This window comes from Bos indicus, chromosome 16 (genome assembly GCF_029378745.1).
Source record: "Bos indicus isolate NIAB-ARS_2022 breed Sahiwal x Tharparkar chromosome 16, NIAB-ARS_B.indTharparkar_mat_pri_1.0, whole genome shotgun sequence".
NCBI classification, from domain to species: domain Eukaryota; kingdom Metazoa; phylum Chordata; class Mammalia; order Artiodactyla; family Bovidae; genus Bos; species Bos indicus.
Genome location: NC_091775.1, coordinates 51,434,017 through 51,457,925, shown reverse-complemented (window position 1 = coordinate 51,457,925; position 23,909 = coordinate 51,434,017). Strand labels below are relative to the sequence as shown.

Genomic DNA, 23,909 nt, shown 5'->3' with positions numbered 1-23,909 from the left:
TCTCTGCTGTGTCCTCAGCCCGAGTGTTAGCAGCACATGCATGCACACACACAGACACACATCACACACACTCACACATATATACATACACACATACCACACACAGGCACACACACACACACACGTACACACCACACAAGACACAAATGACACCACACACAGACACATACATACATACACACACGCCACATGCACACACAGAGACACATGCACACAGACATACACACACCCCACATACCACATACACATACATACACACAGAGACACAACATACATACAGAATACATACACATTCAGACACGGAGACACACACATACATACACATTACACAGAGACAGATGCACACAGATAGAATCACAGACACCACATAGACACACACGCACACCACACATAGACCCACCACATGCATATACACACCACACACACACATACCCACACACCCAGGAATGGGAATCCCTGCACAGAGGGCTCTGCTGCTGGTGGTGCAGGGAAGCTGTGACTCTCCCTTGTGTTGTGTTTTGCAGTGTTTAGGGAAGAGGACTGTCAGGAAGACTGATCAGCTGATGTCCACGAGTACTTGGTTTGTGTCAGCTGTCACCACAGAGGCAGGTCCTGCTAGCTTGTCACTGAGGGCATCCTTTGATGTCACCACTGATCAGGTCCCCGTGTCCCTGAGGAGGCTTGGGCAGCAACCTGGCTCTGAGCTTTGCCTGCTGTATGCACGTGGGGAAAGGGAGGCTTCAGGGCCTAGCTGGGGAGCAGTGGAGGATCAGCAAGATGCTGTGGATCCACCAGGGGTTGAGGCGGCAAGCAGGGCAGGCTGACTCCGTCTAGGCTTTGCCCTCTGGCCCTCCATTGTTCATGGAGGAGGGCAGGTCTCTCTAGCATTTTGACAGAGGTCCAGAGCCCTGCCTGGTCCTGGGCCCAGCCTTGACCCTTTGGTGTGGCAGGAGCGTGGCACTCTGACCAGCCTTGGCCCCTGGCCCTGGATGGACCCATCTATTCCTGCTGCCTGGTGTGTGGTGGGGGAGCTGTCAGGTGGACACTGTCAGGGTGCAGGGCTGACAGGCTGCAACCCCCCCAGGAGCTGGTAGACTTGGATCCCCCTCCCAGGTGTTGGTGGACTTGGACATACACACCCCCGCAGGAGCTGGTGGACTTGGATCCCCGGCCCCAGGAGCTGGTGGACTTGGCACCCACCCCCACCCCCACCCCCAGCCCCAGCCCCAGGAGCTGGGAGGAATGCGATTTCACTTCTCAGGATGGTGGGGACACACCCGCAGCCTGTGTGTGAAACACCGTGTGGCCTTCCAGGAGGAGCGGTTGTTCTGGGTCCTGGGGGCCTCTCTTGGGGACCAGGGAGGGATCAGAAACAACTCAGCTGATGAGCATGAGGGAGGGTGGTGAGTCCCTGCTCTCTGCCCCCATGCCTGGGGGCCCTGATGAGAAGGCAGTGCTGCCGCCGCCAGGTTGAGCCCAGGAGCCCTGGCAGCTTCTCCCTGGAATGCAGCCTGCAAGACCCAGGTTTTCAGGCCATTTCTCTAAACTCAGGAGATTCTTTACTTAAACACCCCGAGAAACATGAATGTGGGGTGCACTCGGTTCCCATGGGTGCTGCGCCCCTGCCTGAAGCCCCCATCATGAGGACAGCAGTGGTCTAAGGAGCTGATTGCCATCTGGGGTTCTCTCAGAGGATGGGCTGGGTGGGTGGCTTGTGATTCTACTTCCAAACAACCCCTCATGACTGTCCTCGAAGCTGCAGGGTCAGGTTTAAACTTTGGATTTCCCGGTGCCTGGACTCACAGATACATCTAATAAGGCTCCTGCTGCCTTGGACCAGCTCGGCGCCGCCTCTGGGGGTTGGGGGGGATCTGTTCTGGGACCAAAGACTCCTCTCCCTCTGCACGCCCTGCCACACCCTCCTTCCCACACACAACAGCAGGGACACGCCGTCCCCAGGAGTTGCGAGAATGAATTAGGAGATCTATGTGGAATTACAGTGCATGGAGCCCGAGCAGGTGTTTTGCTGATATGAGCCTGGGTTTTCCTCTCTCCCTCCCGCCCTCCCTCCATCCCTTCCTTCCCTCCTCCCTCCCTCCTTTCCCTCCTCCCTCTTTTCCCTCCACCCTCCTTTCCCTCCTCCCTCTTTTCCCTCCACCCTCCTCTCCCTCCTCCCTCCCTCCCTCCTGTCCCTCCACCCTCTTCTCCCTCCTCCCTCCCTCCTGTCCCTCCACCCTCTTCTCCCTCCTCCCTCCCTCCTTTCCCTCCTTTCCCTTCTCTCCCTCCTCCCTCCCTCCTTTCCCTCCTCTCTCTCCTCCCTCCACCCTCCCTCCTTCCTTTCCCTCCTCCCACCTTTCCCTCCTCCCTCCTCTCCCTCCTCCCTCCCTCTTTTCCCTCCACCCTCCTCTCCTTCCTCCCTCCCTCCTTTCCCTCCTCCCTCCTCTCCTCCCTCCCTCCTGTCCCTCCTCCCTCCTTCTTCCTTCCTTTCCCTTCTCCTTTCCCACATCTGAGCGGTATGGCCCCAGATTCCAGGCCAGGCAGATACTGAGAGAACCATGATATAGAGGACGTGCTCCTAGTCTCAGCTGGTTAGTGAGCACATGTGCAGAAACAGATAAAGTTGCAGCTTGTAGTGAATGTAAGTGGCACCAAGATGGAAAGGGCTGGTGCTGGGGGCCCAGGAAGGAGGGGTAACACCTGAGGTGAGGACTCGCTGACCTGGCCATGGAAGGGGACCGGCAAGGTTCTTGAGGGGTGGGGAGTGTGGCCCCTCAGAGGAACTGGGAGAACCTGCTGGCAGAACCCCTGGGGAGGCCAGGGAGGGGGCCACACAGGAGTCTCTGGTCACCCCTTAGTCCTGTGTTTTGTGAGCCTGTAAGGTGTTGGTTCAACAGCCCTGAATCCCGGTTATGACCTACTTGCTGTTCCAGTTAAGCTGAAAATCATTTGTCCACATCCAGCTAAATCAAATGACTTGCAAGGAGCAGAGAAGCCTTGAAATGCATTTTTAAAGCAGTGAAAGTGAGACGAGGATTTTTTCTGAGGGAAAATGCAACACTCGAGGGCTCCCCTGGTGGCCCAGTGGTTAAGAGTCCACCTGCCAATGCAGGGGACATGGGGTCGATCCCGGTCCAGGAAGACCCCACACGCCGCAGAGCAGCTAAGCCCATGCCCCACAGCTGCTGAGGCCCACACGCTTTAGAGGCTGTGCTCCGGAACAAGAGAAGCCACTGCAATGAGAAGCCCACAGCTAGAGAGCAGCTCCCGCTCCCACAGCTAGAGAAAGCCTGGGTGCAGCAACCAAGACCCAGCACAGCCAAAAATAAGTAAGTCTGGAAAAAGGAAAAGAGAACACTCGGATTCCGCACCCTGGTGGCAGCGAGCTGTGTGCACCTGCTCTGAACCAGCTGGTTAAAAGCCTGTGTTACTTCTTGTCCCTGCAAAGCATGCAGGTACTCCAGAGTCTTCCCCTCCAGGGTCTTCCCCTTCAGGGTCTTCCCCCCCAACCCCTCCTTCCCGTGATCATGGCCCTGGGGCAGAGGAGGAGCTGGTCTCAGCCCCTTGACCTAACCCTTCACTCCAGGCTTTTCCTCGGTTTTATTTTGCAGTGATAGAGGCTCTCTTGCTAAAATTATTTCAAAATCTGCCACCTGGAAAAACAGACCCATTGTGGGACCATCCATCTGTGGCACCGAGGCTGCAGCTTTTGTGCTGGCATCTCGCTTTTTCACCCTGCTTGCTCCTGTCCCCACCCCCAAGGCCCTGAGCCACCCTTTCCTCCCAGCCCCTACCTGGTCCCCCGAGGGATGTGGTTTGCTCCCAAGGCTCTGTAGATCTGCAGGCTGCACACTGACCGTGGACAACCCCCCAGGGTCGCCATCATGAGGGTTAGCGCCTGTGGTCAAGGATGTCTGTGTGTCATGTTCTGGTAGTTCTCGCAGTATTTCAAGTTCATTATCACTGCGTTAGTTGTGGTGATCTGCGATCTGTGTCATTGTTTCTGGGCCACGAACCACACCCGCTGAACTTCACCTGTCAACGTGCTGTGTTCTGCCTGCCCCACTGATTGGCCGTCCCCCCATCTTCCTCCCTCTCCTTGGGCCTTCCTGTTCCCTGACACAACAATATTGAAATCAGGCCGATTAATAACCCTGCAATGGGGGGACTTCCTTCGTGGTCCAGTGGTTAAGATGCCACACTTGCACTGTTTCGGGCCCCAGCTCCATCCCTGGTCAGGGATTTAAGATCCTGCAAGCTGTGTGGCATGGCCCCAAAACACCCAAACCAGGACAAAACAATTCCTGCAGTGGCCTCTTAAGTGTTCAAGTAAAAGGAAGAGTCACATGTCTCTCAGTTTTAATCAAAAGCTAGAAATGGTTAAGCTTAGGGAAGAAGACAGGTCAAAAACCAAGACAGACTGAAAGCTGGGTCCCTTGCACCAAACAATTAGCCAAGTCATGAATACCAAGAAAAGCCCTGAAGGAAGTTAAAAATGCTGCTGCTGTGAATGCAGAAATGGTAAGAGAGCGAAACAGCCTTACCGCTGATACGGAGAAGGTTTTAATGGCCTCGATAGAAGATCAAACCAGCTACAGTATTCCCTTAAGGCAAAGCCTCATGCAGAGCAAGGCCCTGACTCTTCAGTTCTGTGAAGGCTGAGGGAGGAGAGGAAGCTGCAGAAGAAAAGTCTGAAGCCACAGGGGTTGGTTCATGAAGTTTAAGGAAAGAAGCCATTTTTACAGCGTCAAGTGCAAAGTGAAGCAGCAAGTGCTGATGAAGAAGCTGTAGCAAGTTTTCCAGAAGATCCAGCTCAGAGCATGAAGGGGCCACACAAGTGCGTGTATGCTCAGTTACTCAGTCGTGTCCGATTCTTTGCGATCCCATGGACTGTAGCCCACCAGGCTCCTCTGTCCATGGAATTTCCCAGGCAAGAATACTGGAGTGGGTTGCCATTTCTTCCTCCAGGGGATCTTCCTGACCCAGGGATCAAACTCGTGTCTCTTGAATTGGCAGGTGGATTCTTTACCACTGAGCCACCTGGGAGTCCTTGACACAAGCGAAGGGGCCCTGAAGAATTAAGCTGAATGCACTGTACATGTGCTTTGGAAATGGAATAACAAAGCCTGAATGACAGCACATCTGTTTACCACATGGTTTCCTGCAAGATTTTAGGCCCATTGTTGAGACCTTCTGCTCAGAAAAATACTCCTTTCAAAATGTCAGTGCTCATTGACCACACACCTGGTCATGCTCTGATGCAGAAGGACAACGAGATTCGTGTTGTTTTCATGCTGCAAACACAGCATCCACTCCGCATCCGTGGACCAGGAAGGAATTTCAACATTCAAGTCATATTATTTAAGAAACCCATTGTATAAAGCTATAGCTCCCATAGGTGGTGATTCCTCTGTTGTTTCTAGGCAAAGTCAATTGAAAAGTACCTGGAAAGGATTCACCATTCTAGATGCCATTAAGAACATTCATGATTCATGGGAATATCAACAAAATACCAACATTCGCAGGAGTTTGGAAGGGCTTCCCAAGTGGCAGTGGTAAAGAATCTGCCTGCCAATACAGGAGACGCAGGAGACTCTGGTTCGATCCCTGGGTCAGGAAGATCCCCTAGAGGAGGAAGTGGCAACCTATTCCGGTATATTTGCCTGGGAAATCCCATGGACAGAGGAGCCTGGGGGCCACATTCCATGGGGTCACAAGAGAGTTGGATACAACTTAGTGACTAAACAACAGGAATTTGGAGGAAGTGGATTCCAATGCTCATGGATGACTTTGAGGAGTTCCAAACTTCAGTGGAGGAAGCAACTACAGATGTGGTGGAAACAGCGAGAGAGCTGGAATTAGAAGTGGGGCCTGCACTTCAGTGGGAAGCCTCCACACCACACCAGAGCAGCTGCTGCTCGCCACAGCTAGAGAGAGCCTGAGTGCAGCAATAAAGACCCAGCACAGCCAAAAATAGTAATTAATTAATGCAACTACAAAATTAAAATACACTTGCTCCTTGGAAGAAAAGCTATGACAAACCTAGACAGCATATTAAAAAGCAGAGACATGACTTTGCCAATAAAGGTCCATATGATTAAAGCTATGGTGTTTCCAGTAGTCATGCACAGATGTGAGAGTTGGACCATAAAGAAGGCTGAACGCAAAGAACTGATACTTTCCAACTTTTTTGAAGAAGACTCTTGAGGGTCTCTTGGGCTGCAGGGAGATCAAACCAGTCAATCCTAAAGGAAATCAATCCTGAATATTCACTGAAGCTTCAGCTTCAGCTTCAGTACTTTGGCCATTGATTCAAAGAGCTAACTCATTGGAAAAGACCCTGAGGCTGGAAAAGACTGAGGGCAGGAGGAGAAAGGGGTGACAGAAGATAAGATGGCTAGATGGTGTCACTGAATCAATGGACATGAGTTTGAACAAACTCCAAGAGATAGCAAAGGATAGGGGAGGCTGCCGTGCTGCAGTCCCTGAGGTTGCAAGGAGTCAGACGTGACTTGGTGACTTGTTCAGTTCCTCAGTCATGACAGTCAAAGGTTTTAGCGTAGTCAGTGAAGCAGAAGTAGATGTTTTTCTGGAATTCTCTTTTTCTTTCTGTGATCCAGCAGATGTTGGCAATGTGATCTCTGGTTCCTATGCCTTTTCTAAATCCAGCTTATACATCTGGAAATTCTTGGTTCACGTACTGTTGAAGCCTAGCTTAGAGAATTTTGAGCATTACCTTGCTAGAATGTGAAATGAGTGCAATTGTGTGGTAGTTTAAACATTCTTACACACTGCCCTTCTTTGGGATTGAAATGAATACTGACCTTTTCCAGTCCTATGGCCACTGCTGAATTTTCCAAGTTTTCTGCAGAACTTCCACAGCATCATGGTTTAGGGTTTGAAATAGCTCAGCTGGAATTCTATCACCTCCATTAGCTTTGTTCATAGTGATGCTTCCTAAGGCCCACTTGACTTTGCACTCCAGGATGTCTGGCTCTAGGTGAGTGATTGTACCATTTTGGTTATCCAGGTCATTAAGATCTTTTTTGTATAGTTCTTCTGTGTATTCTTGCCACCTTTTCTTAATATCTTCTGTTTCTGTTAGGTCCATACTGTTTCTGTCCTTTATTGTGCCCATCTTTGCATGAAATGTTCCCTTGGTATTTCTGATTTTCTTGAAGAAATCTCTAGTGACTTAGTGACTAGACAACAACAAATTGATTGAAAAAAAAAGAAGTTGGGCTGAAGATGTGGCTGAATTGCTGCATCTCAGGATAAAACTCTAACAGATGAGGAGTTGTTTCTTGTGGACGACAAGGAAGGTGGTTTCTTGAGATAGAATTTGCTCCTGGTGAAGATGCTGTGAAGATTGTTGACATGACAGCAGAGCTGAAAAAGCAGCATCAAGATTTGAGTTGCTTAACTCCAGTTTTGAAGGAAGTTCTCCCACGTGTAAGATACTGTCAGCCAGCATTACCGCTGTAGAGCAGTTGTTTGTGAATGAAGAATCCATTGATTTGGCAAACGTCATTGTTCTTATATTTTAAGAAATTGCCACAACCAGCCCAGCCTTCAGCAACCAGCACCCTGATCAATCAGCAGCCATCAGCATGGAGACTAGACCCTTCTCCAGTGGGGAAAATAAAAAGAGATTTGCTGAAGGCTAAGATGACGCTTACCATTTTTTAGCAATAAAATATTTTTTATCTGAGGTATGTACATTCTTTTTGGGCTTCCCTGGTGGCTCAGAGGGTAAAGCGTCTGCCTACAATGTGGGAGACCTGGATTCGATCCCTGGCTCGGGAAGATCCCCTGGAGAAGGAAATGGCAACCCACCCCAGTACTCTTGCCTGGAAAATCCAATGGACTGAGAAGCCTGGTAAGCTACAGTCCATGGGATCGCAAGGAGTCAGACACAACTGAGCGACTTCACTTTCATGTACATTCTTTTTAGGCATTCTTTTTAGACTTAATAGGCTATAGTTATAGTATAAACGTAACTTTGCACTGAGAAACCAAAACATTTGTGTGTATCACTTTATCATGATACTTGCTTTATGTTTGCTTGAGCCAAACCCATAGTATCCCTGAGGTGTGCCTGTGCTGATACATGATCTTTACAACACGTTTTCCTGGCGTGCTGTCCCTGTGTGACATCCCGCCTCCTGGAAGCCCTGGGGTCCTGGCTTCCTTAGGTCTGACTTTCTAAAATGAGTAGGACAGGGAGGAAATACTTTATTTTGTAAAAAGACATTAAAAGGTTCTCTGTTGTGTGGGGGGAATTCCAAGGGGGCTCCTCTGGTGCCAGCCCCACCCCTCCTCTTTCCCTGACCCTTGACCCTTGAGTCCTCTCTTTCTCTGCTGCTGCTGCTAAGTCGCTTCAGTCATGTCCGACTCTGTGCGACCCCATAGACAGCAGCCCACCAGGCTCTGCCGTCCCTGGGATTCTCCAGGCAAGAACACTGGAGTGGGTTGCCATTTCCTTCTCCAATGCATGAAAGTGAAAAGTGAAAGTGAAGTTGCTCAGTCACGAATATATATGCAAATCACACATCAAAATTTAGTTGTGACAGCTTGGGGCTTCCCCCCACCGCCTGCCCCTGATAAATTCTTAAAGCCTTTTAGAAGGCTTAATCTCAAGGAGAAGCCGGCCTCTTGTATGTGTTTAATCACCAAAGCAGTTTTCAATCTCAGATGTGATTTAAGAAACCTGGAAACTTGCAGCAGCTGAGTCCTCCAACCAGAGGGAGGCTGGTGGGCATCCTCCCTGCCCCTTCCCAGGTGGCCCAGGATTTCCCGGGCACTTGTCTCCCCCTCTGCCTCTTTCTCCTCTGACCTGGTCATGAGAGCCCAGGGACAGCCTCCGTGGGGGTCTGAGGCTGATTGCCTTGTTCTTTCTTCAGCTTGTGTGTGTCATTTACTCATTCATTCATTCCAGCTCAGCTGTCAAGACCACGGCCAGGCACCTTGGGCTGAGCTGGCCTGAGTCAGCTCTGGCTGCAGGAAGCAGGACAAGGCTCCCTGGGCCTCAGTTTCCCTTAGGAGGGGCTGCCTCGAAGGGCAGGTGGGCGGGCCCAGCACTTGCCCCCGCTCTCACGAGCCCCTGCCCCGCTCTATGCCATTTCTCCCCAGCTGTAGTCACAGCTTCCTGACGGTTTGTCCCTCATCCCCTAGAATGAGGCGCTAGGATGAGAGCCAAGCACGGGGACACAGGCCTCGGCCAGGCCAGTGGACTTCTGCCGTTAGTGTATGTTTTCCTGTCCACTGTGTGTCCCTCACGTCTGTTGCTCTGTTACTTGAAGGTTAAGGATGAAACCGAGTTTGGAAATACTGGGCTGACCTGGAGTCCAGATGCTGTCCTGCAGGCCTGCCTGTGAAACAGATGTCAACGCTTGCCCCCCTCAGAGGCCTGTGAGGGGATCTAGGTTCAGTGTGTCCTTGGTCTAAATCAGCATCTGATACAGTAGAGTGGACACATCCCAGGTTATATGTAGCAGAGACACCGAGTCTCAGGCATATAGTCACAGGGTATGTCACAGGCATATAGTACATGCAGAGTAGATACATAATAGATACAGAGCAACTGTCGTAGATACAGAACAGATACTTCATAGTAAACTGTGGAAAATTCTTCAAGAGATAGGAATACCAGACCACCTGACCTGCCTCTTGAGAAACCTATATGCAGGTCAGGAGGTAACAGTTAGAACTGGACATGGAACAACAGACTGGTTCCAAATAGAAAAAGGAGTACGTCAAGGCTGTATATTGTCACCCTGCTTATTTAATTTATATGCAGAGTACATCATGAGAAACGCTGGACTGGAAGAAACACAAGCTGGAGTCAAGATTGCCGGGAGAAATATCAATAACCTCAGACATGCAGATGACACCACCCTTATGGCAGAAAGTGAAGAGGAACTAAAAAGCCTCTTGATGAAAGTGAAAGAGCAGAGTGAAAAAGTTGGCTTAAAGCTCAACATTCAGAAAACGAAGATCATGGCATCTGGTCCCATCACTTCATGGGAAATAGATGGGGAAACAGTGGAAACAATGTCAGACTTTATTTTTTTTGAGCTCCAAAATCACTGCAGATGTTGACTGCAGCCATGAAATTAAAAGACGCTTACTCCTTGGAAGGAAAGTTATGACCAACCTCGATAGCATATTCAAAAGCAGAGACATTACTTTGCCAACAAAGGTCCATCTCGTCAAGGCTATGGTTTTTCCAGTGGTCATGTATGGATGTGAGAGTTGGACTGTGAAGAAAGCTGAGTGCCAAAGAATTGATGCTTTTGAACTGTGGTGTTGGAGAAGACTCTTGAGAGTCCCTTGGACTGCAAGGAGATCCAACCAGTCCATTCTGAAGGAGATCAGTCCTGGGTGTTCTTTGGAAGGAATGATGCTAAAGCTGAAACTCCAGTACTTTGGCCACCTCATGTGAAGAGTTGACTCATTGGAAAAGACCCTGATGCTGGGAGGGATTGGGGGCAGGAGGAGAAGGGGACGACAGGATGAGATGGCTGGATGGCATCAGCGACTGGACGGACGTGAGTCTGAGTGAACTCTGGGAGTTGGTGATGGACAGGGAGGCCTGGTGTGCTGTGATTCATGGGGTCACAAAGAGTCAGACAGGATTGAGCGACTGAACTGAACTGAGATACAAAATGGATACATCATAGATATATAGTAGGTACAGTGTAGACATGTAGTACATAGTAGAGTATATACATCTTAGACACATGGTAGATACATGTTAGATATGTAATATATAGTAGATACAGAACAGATATATCACAGACATGCAGTACATACAGAGAAGATAGATGTAAATAGATACAGATTAACTCCATCATAGATATAGAGCAGATACATCATAGATACATAGTAGATGCAGAATAGATATATAATGGATACATGGTAGACACAACAGATACATCATTGGCACATAGATGCAGTGTAGATATAAGATATATAGTGGACCCAGAACAGATACATCATAGGCACATAGCAGATGCAGTGTAGATATATAATAGATACAGAGGAGCCTGGTAGGCTGCAGTCCATGGGGTCGCAAAGAGTCGGACACGACTGAGGGACTTCACTTTCACTTTTCACTTTCATGCATTGGAGAAGGAAATGGCAGCCCACTCCAGTGTTCCTGCCTGGAGAATCCCAGGGACGGTGGAGCCTGGTGGGCTGCCGTCTATGGGGTCGCACAGAGTCAGACGAGACTGAAGTGACTTAGCAGCAATAGCAGCAGACACAGAGCAGATACATCATAGGCACATACAGCAGAAACGCACCTATAGCAGACACATCATTGGTGCGCACACTGTAGGATTAGTGTGTGCCAACAGTGGATCACGAATGCCCTGCGTGGGGTTCTCATCACTGTGGGATCCTTTTCCCTGGGGAGGACTGTGATGGGAGTTTGGGAAAACATCCAGTTTTCTCTCCCTCTCCCCCTTTTGTTTTTTATCAGACACAGCAGGGCTGTGCTTCCTGTCTGGTGGGTGGAGGCTCATCCTTCTGGGTTGGGTCCTAAGGTCAGAAGTGTGGTGGGCCAGGCTGGGGGGCTTGGGGGTGGTCCCAGAGCCAGTCCTCTCCCCACCCCACCCCTTGTCAAAAGACACCCCACAGGAGTCTTTTGAATTTACATTTTTTTCTTTCAGAGTCTGCTGTGGGCTTTTCGAGGTCTGCTTACAAGTTTTTGTTGGTTTGTTTCCAGATTCATAGGAACTGTTTGTATTTTGCTCTCTTCTTTACTACAGTTTTGCAGAAAAGAATCTAAAACACAGCCCCGCCTTGCCTTACTAAAGGGCTGCAAAACAAAGGTGTGCAGCCAACTGTGGGGTGAATGGCCCCACCATCACTTTTTCTGTTACTGTTTTTCTCATAAAGAGGCCTCTCCTCCTGGGGAGGGGGAGAGCTTTTCTTGACGGGGATGCATATGCATACACTGCTGGGAAGGTGTGGAGAAAAAGCAGGTGTGCCTGCGGGGCCTAGGAGATGCTCTCACGCCCGGTGGGGGAGTGCACCACCCCTCCCGAACACATGTGAGGTGGTCGTGGACACGTGGCCCTAGTGCTCTTTCTGTCTCTCAAATCAATTCACGTCACATCGACATGACAAATCTTTAACATGACAGCTGAATAAGCTGTTTTCTGTGGGAAGCCGTCCCAGTGGGTGGGGCTGCAGTTTGCTCCTTAGTCCCTCTTGGGGTGGGGAGGGGGATTTGACTGGCAGCTGCTGCTTGTCTGTTTAGCCCTTGCTCCTGCTGCTCACCTGGAAGATACATGAACTCGGCTCCTGCCCGTGGGAAACCCACGGGCCAGGAGGAGAGTAATTCCTGGGGGTGCTTGGACGTGGGACTTGAGGGGCCAGTGTCTCCCAGGTTCCTGTTCGGGCAGCAGCGAGGGGCGGTGGTGGGGGCACTGTCACCCGCTGGGCCCCAGGCTCTACAGGGTGCCTTTCCTTCTCACGTCATGAGACATGGGAGAGCCATGGGCTCCCGAGCTGGTTCCAGACGACTTGGGGGGCAGCTTGGGTTTAAGTTTTGGGGAGGGGGTGAGCCAGGCTGGGGCATTCAGGGTGTGAACCTCCCCGCTCCCACCCGCTCCTCTAGGCTTTCTATCCTCCCCGCCCCAACCCCAAATGTGGCGGGAAAGGCAGGGGGTGGAGGCTGTCAACTGCTGAGCGTCACAGGTTACCTTCTCTGTGGCTCAAACCAGACTCGGGGCCTCAGAGCTGCAGGGGCTGGTGCAGTGGCCATGGATGCTGGGCACTCCCCCAGGGCAGCGAGGAGAGGGTGGGCCTCGCTGATCACAGGCTGCCCGTACCTCTCGGCTCCTGTGTGCAAGGCCCCTGTAACCCGTGTCTGGTTCAGGGACCCAGGTATGCCACCTGTCCATGTGGAGCCTGTGCTCTGGAGAGGGGAGGACACGCAGGTGCCAGAAGGTCACAGGGCTACTGCCACCCCCAAGGAGATGCTGTTTTAGCTGAGACAAGAGGTGGGGTGGGGCAGGCCTGGGCCCTGGTGTGGACAGAGTTAGGATACTGAGGGACCTGGTGTAGCTGGAGGAGGAGGAGAAGGAAGCCTGGTGTGGCTGTGAGATGCAACTGTGTGGTTGGGGTGTGGACCAGGTGGGCACTCTGCGCTGGAGTGGGTTGGGGCCAGCAGGCCTGTGGGGCCCCCTGCTGCCCACAAGGCCAAAGATAGTGGGGCAGAGGGTCAGGGAAGGGGAAAAGGGGCAGGAGTCCAGTGCTGAGAGGAGATTGGCAGGACCCGGGAGGACCAGGAAAGGGAGAACTGGAGGGTGGGTCCCATGTGAACCATGTGGGTAAGTGTGGGCTGGTGAGCATGGACAGGTGAGTGTGAGTAGGTGTGTGTGAGCAGGTGAATGTGGACAGCTGAGTGTGTTCAGGTGGGTGCAGGCAAGTTAACATGGGCATAGACAGGTGTGCAAGTCCCATCTCTCCAGTGAGGGGAGAAGCCACTGGGATTGGAGGTGTTGACTCTGCACGCATAGTCCCTGTTTGAGGACAGATGTGTCCAAGGCACTTATTCAGCCAGGGACACCGGCCTCGGCAGGAGCTGCTGGGCTGACCCTGGGGCTGACCCCGGGTCACTCCTGTCTCCTGCATAGCCGCCATGTGCATTATGGCACTGTTTTGGCGAGGATGCTGAGGACTCGGCATTGGTGGGAAGGTGGTCTTGTAACCGGGCCTGCAGATGACCAGGAGCCGACTTGTTCCTGGCAGGGGAGATGGGGCCCACAGGCCACCTGCACGAACAGCCTAAAAGGAGCTGGGGTTGTGGGGGGAACGGCAGCCATGGCTGCACTTGGGGCTCACAGTTGATGAAACAGGGCTTTTCCCCTGTGGCCTGGGAGTGACCAAGTGCAGCATGAATGGTGTGTGCAGTTCTCCCTAATGGTCATCTGAGCAAATGGATTTGGGATGAGGTGGTCATATGAGCCTAAGAGCTGCAAGGAGGAGCTGGCTGGCTGCTTTGAGATGTTGAGTGGGGATGGAGAGCTTTCCTTTGGGGTGAATAGGGCTGTCCACTAGGGCCCTGCTTGGCCCCCGGCATGGTTCCAGGACTGCAGCAGAAGGAAGGGAGTGGAGGCCAGTCATATCTCTCTCTCGGAGGCCTCCTTCTTGTTCCTTGTTGGACCAGACGAGCCCCTGGGAGCCAGGTGAGTGAGGGGCACACCCTGAGGCTCTGTCCTCATGCCTTCCCTCTGACTTGACCCTCTTGCTTCCGCCTTATGGGGACCTTGTGACGACACTAACCCCCAGATAATCCAGGATCACCCCCTCCCAGGGTCCTTACCTTAACTGAGCAGAGTCCCTGCCCCATGTGAGGAGGCTCAGGCTGGGGATTAGGATGGGACGTCCCTGGGGGCAGATACTTAGCCAACCACAGATGCTTTCGGTTTCTGGCTTCCGAGGAGGGATTCCTGGGGTGAGACCCAGACAGAGGGCACCGACAGGAGTCCCAGGGGTGGTGGGGGCAGCCGGGACCCCTGGCCTTGGGTGGCCTCAGTTTGCTCATATGTAAAGTGAAGTCATAGTAGCCACCCCTTTTCCTCTGATAATGAACAGATGTCATCACAGGCATTCAAACATGCTGGGCTGAGCTGCCTCAGGACACCCATGGAAGGCCTGAGGGAGGGGATAATGTGACAGCAGCTGTGACTCGGTGGCTGACATAGGGGGTGCCAGGTCTGGGCTCTACCACCCTGCAGCCCTGTCTGCAGACCATCTTACAGGCCCACCTCGGGGCAGGGGGAGCCCCCAGCATGGTCTGGGGGGCATGTGGGTCCCTGAGATTTGATTGTGTCAGTACTAAGAACCACACGGGACAGCAATGGTCAGGCCGGGACCTGGGGCCCCGGATGCGGGGGTGAGTCTAGGGTCATCTGGAGGCAGAATCAGTGGATGTGGTTGCAGGCTGGGCACTCAGGGAGGGCAGGTTTCTGCCAGGCGAGCTGTGGCGGGGGAAGAGCTGGACAGGAGAGTGCTTTCATTAGGGCTCCTGTGAGTGACTGGAAACTGAAGACAGATCTCTAGTCTGGAAAGACTGGAAACCCAATGGCCAGGAGTGAGCTGGCTCATCCTGGGGTGGCCAGACCTGCTTCTCTCTCTGCATGCTGACTTCCTCGGAGCAGTCACCCTCCATCAGGTGCCTCCTCAGGGTCCCCTCGCTACTGGGTCACACTGATGCCTCGTGCCCTTGGTCACTTGTCCACCCTCAAACCACTGGTGGAAAACCCCACAGGTGGCCTGGACTGAGCTGGTGGGAATGAAGCCTGCAGGGCCAGGGTGTCAGGAGAGGGACTCCCTCCTTCTGCGTGCTGTGCTCTGGCCTTTTTCTCTTCCAGGAAGGACGCTAATCCTTTTGTGAGAGCCCCACTTGCCTGACCTCATCTAAACCCAGTCACCTCCTAATATTATCACTGGAGTGGGGGTGGGGCTTCAATACAGGAATTTAGGGGGACGCAGACATTCAATCCATAACAGCGGGTAGGGTGGAAAAAGATTCGGAAGGTATTTTGGGACCACCTAACGGGTCAAGAGAGGACCACACATCAGCCAAAAAGTGGCAGTGGAGAGGAGAGCCAGGGAGCCAGACAGGGGAGATGGGAGCTGATGTGAGGGTCTTGGGTGAGGGAAGGGAGAGCAGGGGGATGCACCCTGAAGGCTGCAGATGCACTAGGGGTCTGTGGATAAGCTAGGGTCTGGGGGCCTGGGAGCGATGCGGAAGGGTGGAGGTTTAGAGATGAGATGTGACCAGTGAGGAGTCCAGGGTGGGAATGAGTGATGGCGAAGGACTTGGATTAGGGGAGGCAGCCCAGCCTGCTGGGTCAGTTCCAGTTAGGAGCCCCACCCACAACCACACCCCCGCCCCTTCATCTGGTTTTGGATCTGCTTCTACGGGCTGGTTCATGCCGCAGAACCGTCCTCCTCGCTGCTCGCTCGCTGCTGGCCCTGTGGGTGGCCCCAGCCTGCATTCTAGGGACACATGCTCTTGAGCACTGCTTCCCCTCTCCCCCCAACCTCCCCGGCTCAGCCTGGACCCAGCTTGGACCGCAGCCCTGCCTGGGATGAAGCCCACCCTTGCCAGACCCTTTCTGAGCTCCTGCGTCACGAGGTACAGATCCTCTCCCCAGACCTCATTCCTTATGATTCATCCTCAGACTCAGGATTTACAAAACTTGGCATGTGCGTGTGTCCAACCTGCTGCCCAGCCATCTGTCCATCGAGGTTCCTAAATGTCCACCCAAGTGGAAGAGATCAGCACAGGGTGAAGGGCAGGCTGGCTTCCTTCCAGGGGGGCTGGGAGTACCCCACACCCGGTTCATTCCATCAGGTCTAACGTGGCTGAAACTGAGGCATCCTGCAGCCTGGGGTTGCCGTTCAGTTGGCAGTGTCATTTTCTATCTTTCTGGTCCATAAGATCATGGTGTTTTGGTGAGTCATGGTCTCTGAGGTTGGATGAGGGCTGGCATCCAGGCAGAGCGAAGGTTGGGAGCAGCACAAATGGAGGCCTGGAAAGTGGGTGGCTCTGAGGGATGTAGGTCTGAGGTGTAGACGAAGACAGGGAAGGTCAAGGCCATTGATGTTGACAGATGGGGACCTGTGCCCAAATCTTTAAGGACAGACAGTGTTGAAAGTGTGGAGAGAGGGGAGGGACATGGCTGTATGGGCAGCTCACTGACCGTCTGTGACCCAGAGTCAGGCATGACCTTCTGTCCCTTTCATCTCCCCAGAGGTCAGGTGTGGGGCTGAAAGTTCTGACCTTCTAATCATGCCTTGGACTTTGACGACCAGCCCCCAACCTGATGCCAGTCTCATCAGCTTACAAAGGATGCTCAGAGACTTCTGGGCTCTCAGGAGGCATGTGTCAGGAGCCCAACCTTGATGACCATCCACCCTCATCCCTGGGCTCTGCGGTCCCGCTCCCTGGCCTCCCCAGCCCTGGGCTTGTTAGAGCTCTCTGCCATCAGAGTAGACCTGAGAGTGGTCTGCGTGAGTGTCACATCGTGGCCATGGTCTGCGTTTCCTCTTTGCCCCCAAAGCTAAGTGTCTTCTCGCTTATAAGCTGTTTAGGACCCACTGCTGTCAGCTGCAGAAGGAAATGGCAACCCACTCCAGTGTTCTTGCCTGGAGAATCCCATGGACGGAGAAGCCTGGTAGGCTGCAGTCCATGGGGTCGCACAGAGTTGGACACGCCTGAAGCGACTTAGCAGCAGCAGCAGCTGTCAGCTGCTCCTCCAAGTCTTTTCCTCAGTTTCAGACTCAGGGTGTTGAAAAGCAACTTAATGGGCCATGCGCCTACGTTACTGATTTGTAGGAGCTCTGTGTGTTGTGTGTGTTTGTGACACTGCTAGCATCTCACTCGGCGGCTTGCCTTTCCACTCTTGGTGAACAAAAATGGACAGTGCCTTTACAGTGTGTGCCTTTTGTTAGAGAAGCTGCCCCTGAACCCCAGGCCCTGAATGTTTCCCTCCTGACAGAGTCATAACCCTCGTTAGTCCTGCCACACCTGGGAGTAAGCTGTGTATGGGGGGAGGTTTCCCACCCCTGCTCCCTGTGGTGATAGCCGGTTGAGCCAGGACCACTTATAGGAAAAGCATCCTCCTCTCACCACAATTCAGTGATGTCTTTATCATCGACTGTTGCGGGGTGGGGGAGGGGGCATTTCTGGACTTCTGTCCCTTTGGCCTTTTGCACAATATCACATGGTTTTAACTTGGCTTTATAATAACTCTTAATATCATGTATTTTTTGTTTTTCTTCAAGGGTATCTTTCTTGTGGTGGTTGTTAAGATTTTTTTTTTTGGATGTTCAGTTCAGTTGCTCAGTTGTGTCCGACTCTTGGTAACCCCATGGACTGCAGCACTCCAGGCCTCCCTGTCCATCGCCAACTCCCAGAGTTTACTCAGACTCATGTCCATTGAGTCGGTGATGCCATCCAACCATCTCATCCTCTGTCGTCCCCTTCTCCTCCTGCCTTCAGTCTTTCCCAGCATCAGGGTCTTTTCCAATGAGTCAGTTCTTCGCATCAGGTGGCCAGAGTATTGGAGTTTCGGCTTCAGCATCAGTCCTTCCAACGAATATTCAAGACTGATTTCCTTTAGGATGTTCTGGTTGGATCTCCTTGCAGTCCAAGGGACTCTCAAGAGTCTTTTCCAACACCACAGTTTTTGATGTGGACCATTTTTAAAGTCTTTATTGGATTTGTGACAACACTGCTTCTGGGTTTTTTTGTGGCTTTTTTTTTTTGGCGTGTGGAATCTTAGTTCCTTGACCAGGGATCAAACCCACACCCTCTGCATTGGATGGCAAAGTCTTAACCCCTGGACCACCAGGGAAGTCTGTCTTGGTTGTTTTTTGCTTTTCCATTTCTATACAAATTTCACAATTGGTTTTAAGTTTTCCAAAACCCAGTGAGATTTTTTTATTTGGATTACATTTGAGTTCATAGATCAGCATGGGAGAATCGACATCTTCGCAGCCTTGAGGTTTCTGAGCTTTGAACATGCACTCAATTCTTCTTCAGATTTTTTCAGTGACATCTGTGTCTTCTGTGGAGCAGTCCTGCACATTTTTTGCTGGAGCACTCCACTGTCATTTGGCTTTTTACGCTGCTTTAAATCGTGTTCCTTTTATAATTTTGTTTCCTATTTGTTTGCTTATAGAAATATATGGAGAAATACAGTTGACTGTTGATATTGAACCCTTGTCCAGCCACCATGTTAAATTCATGTATTCATCCTAGGACTTTATCTGTGGGTTCTTTTGGGTTTCCTGTGTACACTCCCAGTTCACCAGTGCATTTTATTTCTCTTTCCAAACCTTCATCTGTTACCTTGCATCACTGGCACTGTTTATCTTTCCAAAACACCATGGAACAGAAGTTCTGACCACAGGCATCCTCTTGTTCTAGATTTCAGTGGAAGGTTTTCAGAATTCTGCCATTAAGGATGTTGTTTGCTGAATGACTCTTCTTTCTCTTGTAAATTCCCATCGTCAAATTTAGGAGGTTCTATTCTGTTTCTTGTTGAGGATTTTTATCCTGAATGACGTAGAATTTTATCAAAGCGTTTTTCCCCCTTCATCTGTTGACATGCTTTTCTCTTTTATTCTATTAATAAGGTGAATTATACTATTTGACTTTGTTAAACCAAACTTGCATTCCCTTAGTTCATCCTGTTTGGCTATAATGTGTTGTTTTTTCTATGTTTTGCTGGATTCAGTTTGCAAACATTTGTTGGTATTTTTGCAACTATTTATGAGAGAAGTTGACCTGCCACTTTCTTTCTTTCTTTTTTGGTAACTTTGTTTTCACAGTTAAACATGGAGGTTATTTTTGTTGTTCTTTGCAACCCCTTGGACTACAGCACTCCAGGCTTCCCTGTCCTTCACCATCTCCCGGAGCCTGCTCAAACTCATGTCTATCGAGTTGGTGATGCCATCCAACCATCTCATCCTCTGTCGTCCCCTTCTCCTCCTGCCTTCAATCTTTCGCAACATCAGGGTCTTTTCCAATGAGTCAGCTTTTCACATCAGGTAGCCGAAGTATTGGAGCTTCAGCTTCAGCATCAGTCCTTCCAGTGAATATTCAGGACTGACTTCCTTTAGGATTGACTGCTTTGATCTCCTTGCTGCCCAAGGGATTCTCAAGAGTCATCTCCAGCATCACAATTAGAAAGCATCAATTCTTCAGTGCCCGGCCTTCTTTATGGTCCAGTTCTCACATCCATACATCACTGCTGGAAAAACTATAGCTTGGACCTTGGTTAGCAAAAGTGCTGTCTCTGCTTTTTAATACACTGTCTAAATTTTTCACGGTTTCCCTTCCAAGGAGCAAGCATTTTAATTTCATGGCTGCAGTTACTGTCTGCAGTTATTTTGCAGCCCAAGAAAATAAAGTCTGTCATTGCTTTCACTTTTTCCCTTTCTTTTTGTCATGAAATGATAAGACTAGATGCCTTTCTTAGTCTTTTTTAATGTTGAAGTATATTGGCCTTAAAAAATTAATTGAGCTTTTTTATTCTTGGGAAGATTTATGTTAAGATTAATATTATTTCTAAATTAATTACTTGAAAGAATTCACAGCAAAGGTCTGTGAGCCTGGAGTTTCCTTTGTGGGAATGTTTTAAATTCTAGATTTAATTTTTAAAATACAAATTATTCAAATTTTTTATTTCTTCTTTTATCACCTTTAGTAAGTTGTGTTTTTAAGGATATTTTCAAGTCTGAAAGTGAAAAGAAAAAGTGAAAGTCACTCAGTCGTGTCCAGCTCTTTCCAACCCCATAGATTTTCAAGTCTAAACCATACTTATTTACATAGTCTGTATCTTTATTACCCTTTAGAATATCTTTAATATCCGTAGACATTAAATTATTACAGATTTGTCTTCTCTTTTTTTTTTTACCGTGCAGCTTCTCCATTTTATTTTCCCACTCCCACCATGTACAAGCCACCAGGTGTTTTAGTTTTCTGTGGTAACATTTTAAATTTAATTGTGTTTCACTTATTTTTTGGTTCACTAGTGTATGTATTGAGCCTGGCGGGTTGCCGTCTATGGCGTCGCACAGAGTCAGACACGACTGATGCGACTTAGCAGCAGCAGCAGTGTATTTCTTACTGAGGTAACTTTGGTTTATAACATTATTACAAGTTTCATGTGTATAACATTATGTTTCTACTTTGTTATATTTCTACAACAGCATGCTGCTGCTGTTAAGTTGCTTCAGTTGTGTCCGACTCTGCGACCCCAGAGATGGCAGCCCACCAGGCTCCCCCATCCCTGGGATTCTCCAGGCAAGAACACTGCAGTGGGTTGCCATTTCCTTCTCCAGTTCGTAAAAGTGAAAAGTGAAAGTGAAGTTGCTGAGTCATGTCCGACTCCTAGCGACCCCATGGACTGCAGCCTACCAGGCTCCTCCGTCCATGGGATTTTCCAGGCAAGAGTACTGGAGTGGGGTGCCATTGCCTTCTCTGACAACAGCATGGTCACCACCAAAAATTTAGTTTTCATTTGTTATCATACAGTGGATCCCCTTTACCCATTTGCAGATGTGTCTTTTTCCTTTCGTTTTCCTTGATGTATTTTGTGCTTTATTCGGTGCATACAAATCTAGGATCATTATATCTTCCTTTAAAAGTGACATTTTATCATCACGAAATTTTGCTCTTTTAGATGAAGAACTATTATTGGCATTTGAGTCCCCTTTGTCTGACATCAGTACAACTATGCCTCTGTGTGTGTGTATGTGTGGCAGGGTGGGGGAGACATAGTGTTCATGTGATATATTTTTTCCATCCTATACTCTCAACTTCTCTGTATCATGTTTTGGAAATGGCTCTTATAAACAGAAGTTAATTGTTGTTTTTGACCTAGCATGAAATCTGTATCTTTTAACTGAAGCATTAGTTTATTTACAATTAATGTTATTCTGGTAAATTCCAATTTAAATCTATCATCTTACTGTTTATTTTGTAACTGGCCTATATGTTCTTTCTTTTGGCCTTCCTTTCTTGCCTCCTTTTGGTTTAATCAAGTGTTATTTTTCCACCCCCACCCCCACCTTTTATTATATTTGCTAAGTAATACTTTTTAAAAAATATTCCAGGTACCTTAGGAATTATACAAAACATTCTTGAAATGTACCTTAAGTTATTCCTTTTACTGTTCCAGGTAATGCAAGAACCTTATAATGCTTTAGTCTTATTTATCCTCTTATCAATTTTTATGCTGTTGTCGTCTTATGTGTAAACTCTACTTATATTTTAAGCCCCACAACAACTATTAATGTTATTTTAAATGGCATTCATTCAGATTCCCCTCCTCATGCACCCACTTCCTCTTGAAGGACCGTGCTTACGTCCAAGACCATTTTCCTTCCTGAAGTACTCCTTTTAGTATTTCTCCTAACAGAAGTTTGCTGGGTTTTGGTTCTGTGCAGATGTCTTTCGCCTGCCTTCATTTTTGAGGCTGTTTTCTCTGGGTGTGTTGCCCAGAGGGCAGGGATGCTCTCTCTGCATGCCTGGGGCTTGGTCTCTTGGCCACGGCTGTGTTGCTGTGTCTCTTAGAGACTCGCCTGACCACCCTGTTACTCTCTGGGAGTGGGTGCTTCTCTTTCTTCTCTGGCTGCCTGAAAAATGGTCTTTGGGCAAATTTGTCAAATTATATTAAAATTACTAAATTGCATTTAAATTTCTTGTATTTATAAATGCAAGAAAATCATATCCCATGACCTGTTCTTAACTTAATCTTCAGAGTATGTGAACTCATGTTTCATCTGTCAGACATGATATTTATTTTACATAATTGTCCTTCTTACACACATGAGCTTCAAAATCTTGGAAGCCAGACTGTATTTTTATAGCTTGAGTGCCTTGGTCAGGCAACTTAGTCTCTTTATCCTTTAGTTTCTGTGCATTTTAGAAAGATTATAGGATATTTGAAATTTCATTGTAAGTGTGGGTTATGTTTAATGCGATATTTCTGTAAAAAGCTTGAAAGTGAACATCACTCAGTCTTGTCTGACTCTCTGTGATCCCATGGACTGTAGCCCTCCAGGCTCTTCTGTCCATGGAATTCTCCAGGCAAGAATATTGGAGTGGGTAGCCATCCCCTTCTCCAGGGGATCTTCCCAACCTAGGGATCGAACCTGACTTTCCTATGCTGCAGGCAGATTCTTGACTGACTGAACCATCAGGGAAGTCTAGTAAAAAGCTTAGATGGATACTTTTACATAAATGCTTAATAAATATTATCAATGATTTCAATGAAAAGAACAGCCTTCATTCTTCTGTTTCAACAGACTTGAGAAAGGGGGAGTATTGACTTTACTTTGAGACTGTGAGCGCCTCGTCTTGGGCAGAGTCTCTTATCTCCGCTGTAAGGTGTCAGCCCAGTCCTTTCAGGTGCTGCCCGGCCCCTCCCCGCTTGCCGCTACCCCTCAGACTCCACGTCCGCATCCCTGTCTTCTCACCGGGTCCCACGGGCCCTTTTGCTCTCTTCTGCACTTCCTTCTATCCTGCTTTCCCCTCTCTGTGCTGCAGTCTGAATCTTCTCATCTGAAAGTGAAAGTCGCTCATTCACGTCCAACTCTTTGTGACCCCATGGACTATACAGTCCGTGGAATTCTCCAGGCCAGAATACTGGAGTGGGTAGCCTTTCCCTTCCCCAGGGGATCATCCCAAACCAGGAATCGAACTGGAGTCTCCTGCATTGCAGGCGGATTCTTTACCAGCTGAGCTACCAGGGACGCTTTGGATCTTCTGCTGTCTCTTATTTTATCTAACCTGTTCTTTTTAATTTTTATTTTTCCGTGCTTGGTCTTCCTTGCCTCGTGGGCTTTTCTCTACTTGCGATGGGCAGGGGCTGCTATCTAGTTGCAGGGTCCTGGCTCCTCACTGCGATGGCTTCTCTTGTTGCGGAGCACAGGCTTAAGGGTGAGCAGGCTTCCGTAGTTGTGGCACATGGACTCAAGTAGTTTTGGCTCCCAGGCTTAGTTGCTCCTCAGCATGTGGGATCTTCCTGGACTAAGGATCGAACCCGTGTCTCGTGCAATGTCAGGCAGATCCTTTACCACTGAGCCTCCAGGGAAGCCCTAGCCTATTCTTAAATCTGGCTCCTGAATTATTAATTTCAGACGCTGTATTTTCACTTTGAGAATTTCTAAAATCCTAGGGTCTTTAAAATTTGACTCCTTTTTCAATAGATCCAGTTCTTGGGTAAAATTCTGTCCTTTTGCCATCTTTTTCAATGTACGTTGAATATCTGGATCTCCTCTGAGTCCGTTTCTATTGACTGTTGGCCCAAATGCTCCTGCTTTATGGCCGGCCTGGTGATTTCTGAATATCAGATCCTGTGTTTGCAAAGCGG

General features: G+C 49.5%; 1 protein-coding gene across 1 annotated transcript in view; it reads left to right on the top strand.

The window, feature by feature from the left end:
* The window catches only part of PRKCZ (protein kinase C zeta), a 99,804-nt gene that overhangs the window by 38,450 nt on the left and 37,445 nt on the right, over positions 1-23,909 (top strand). The gene's annotated exons all lie outside the window — the stretch shown is intronic.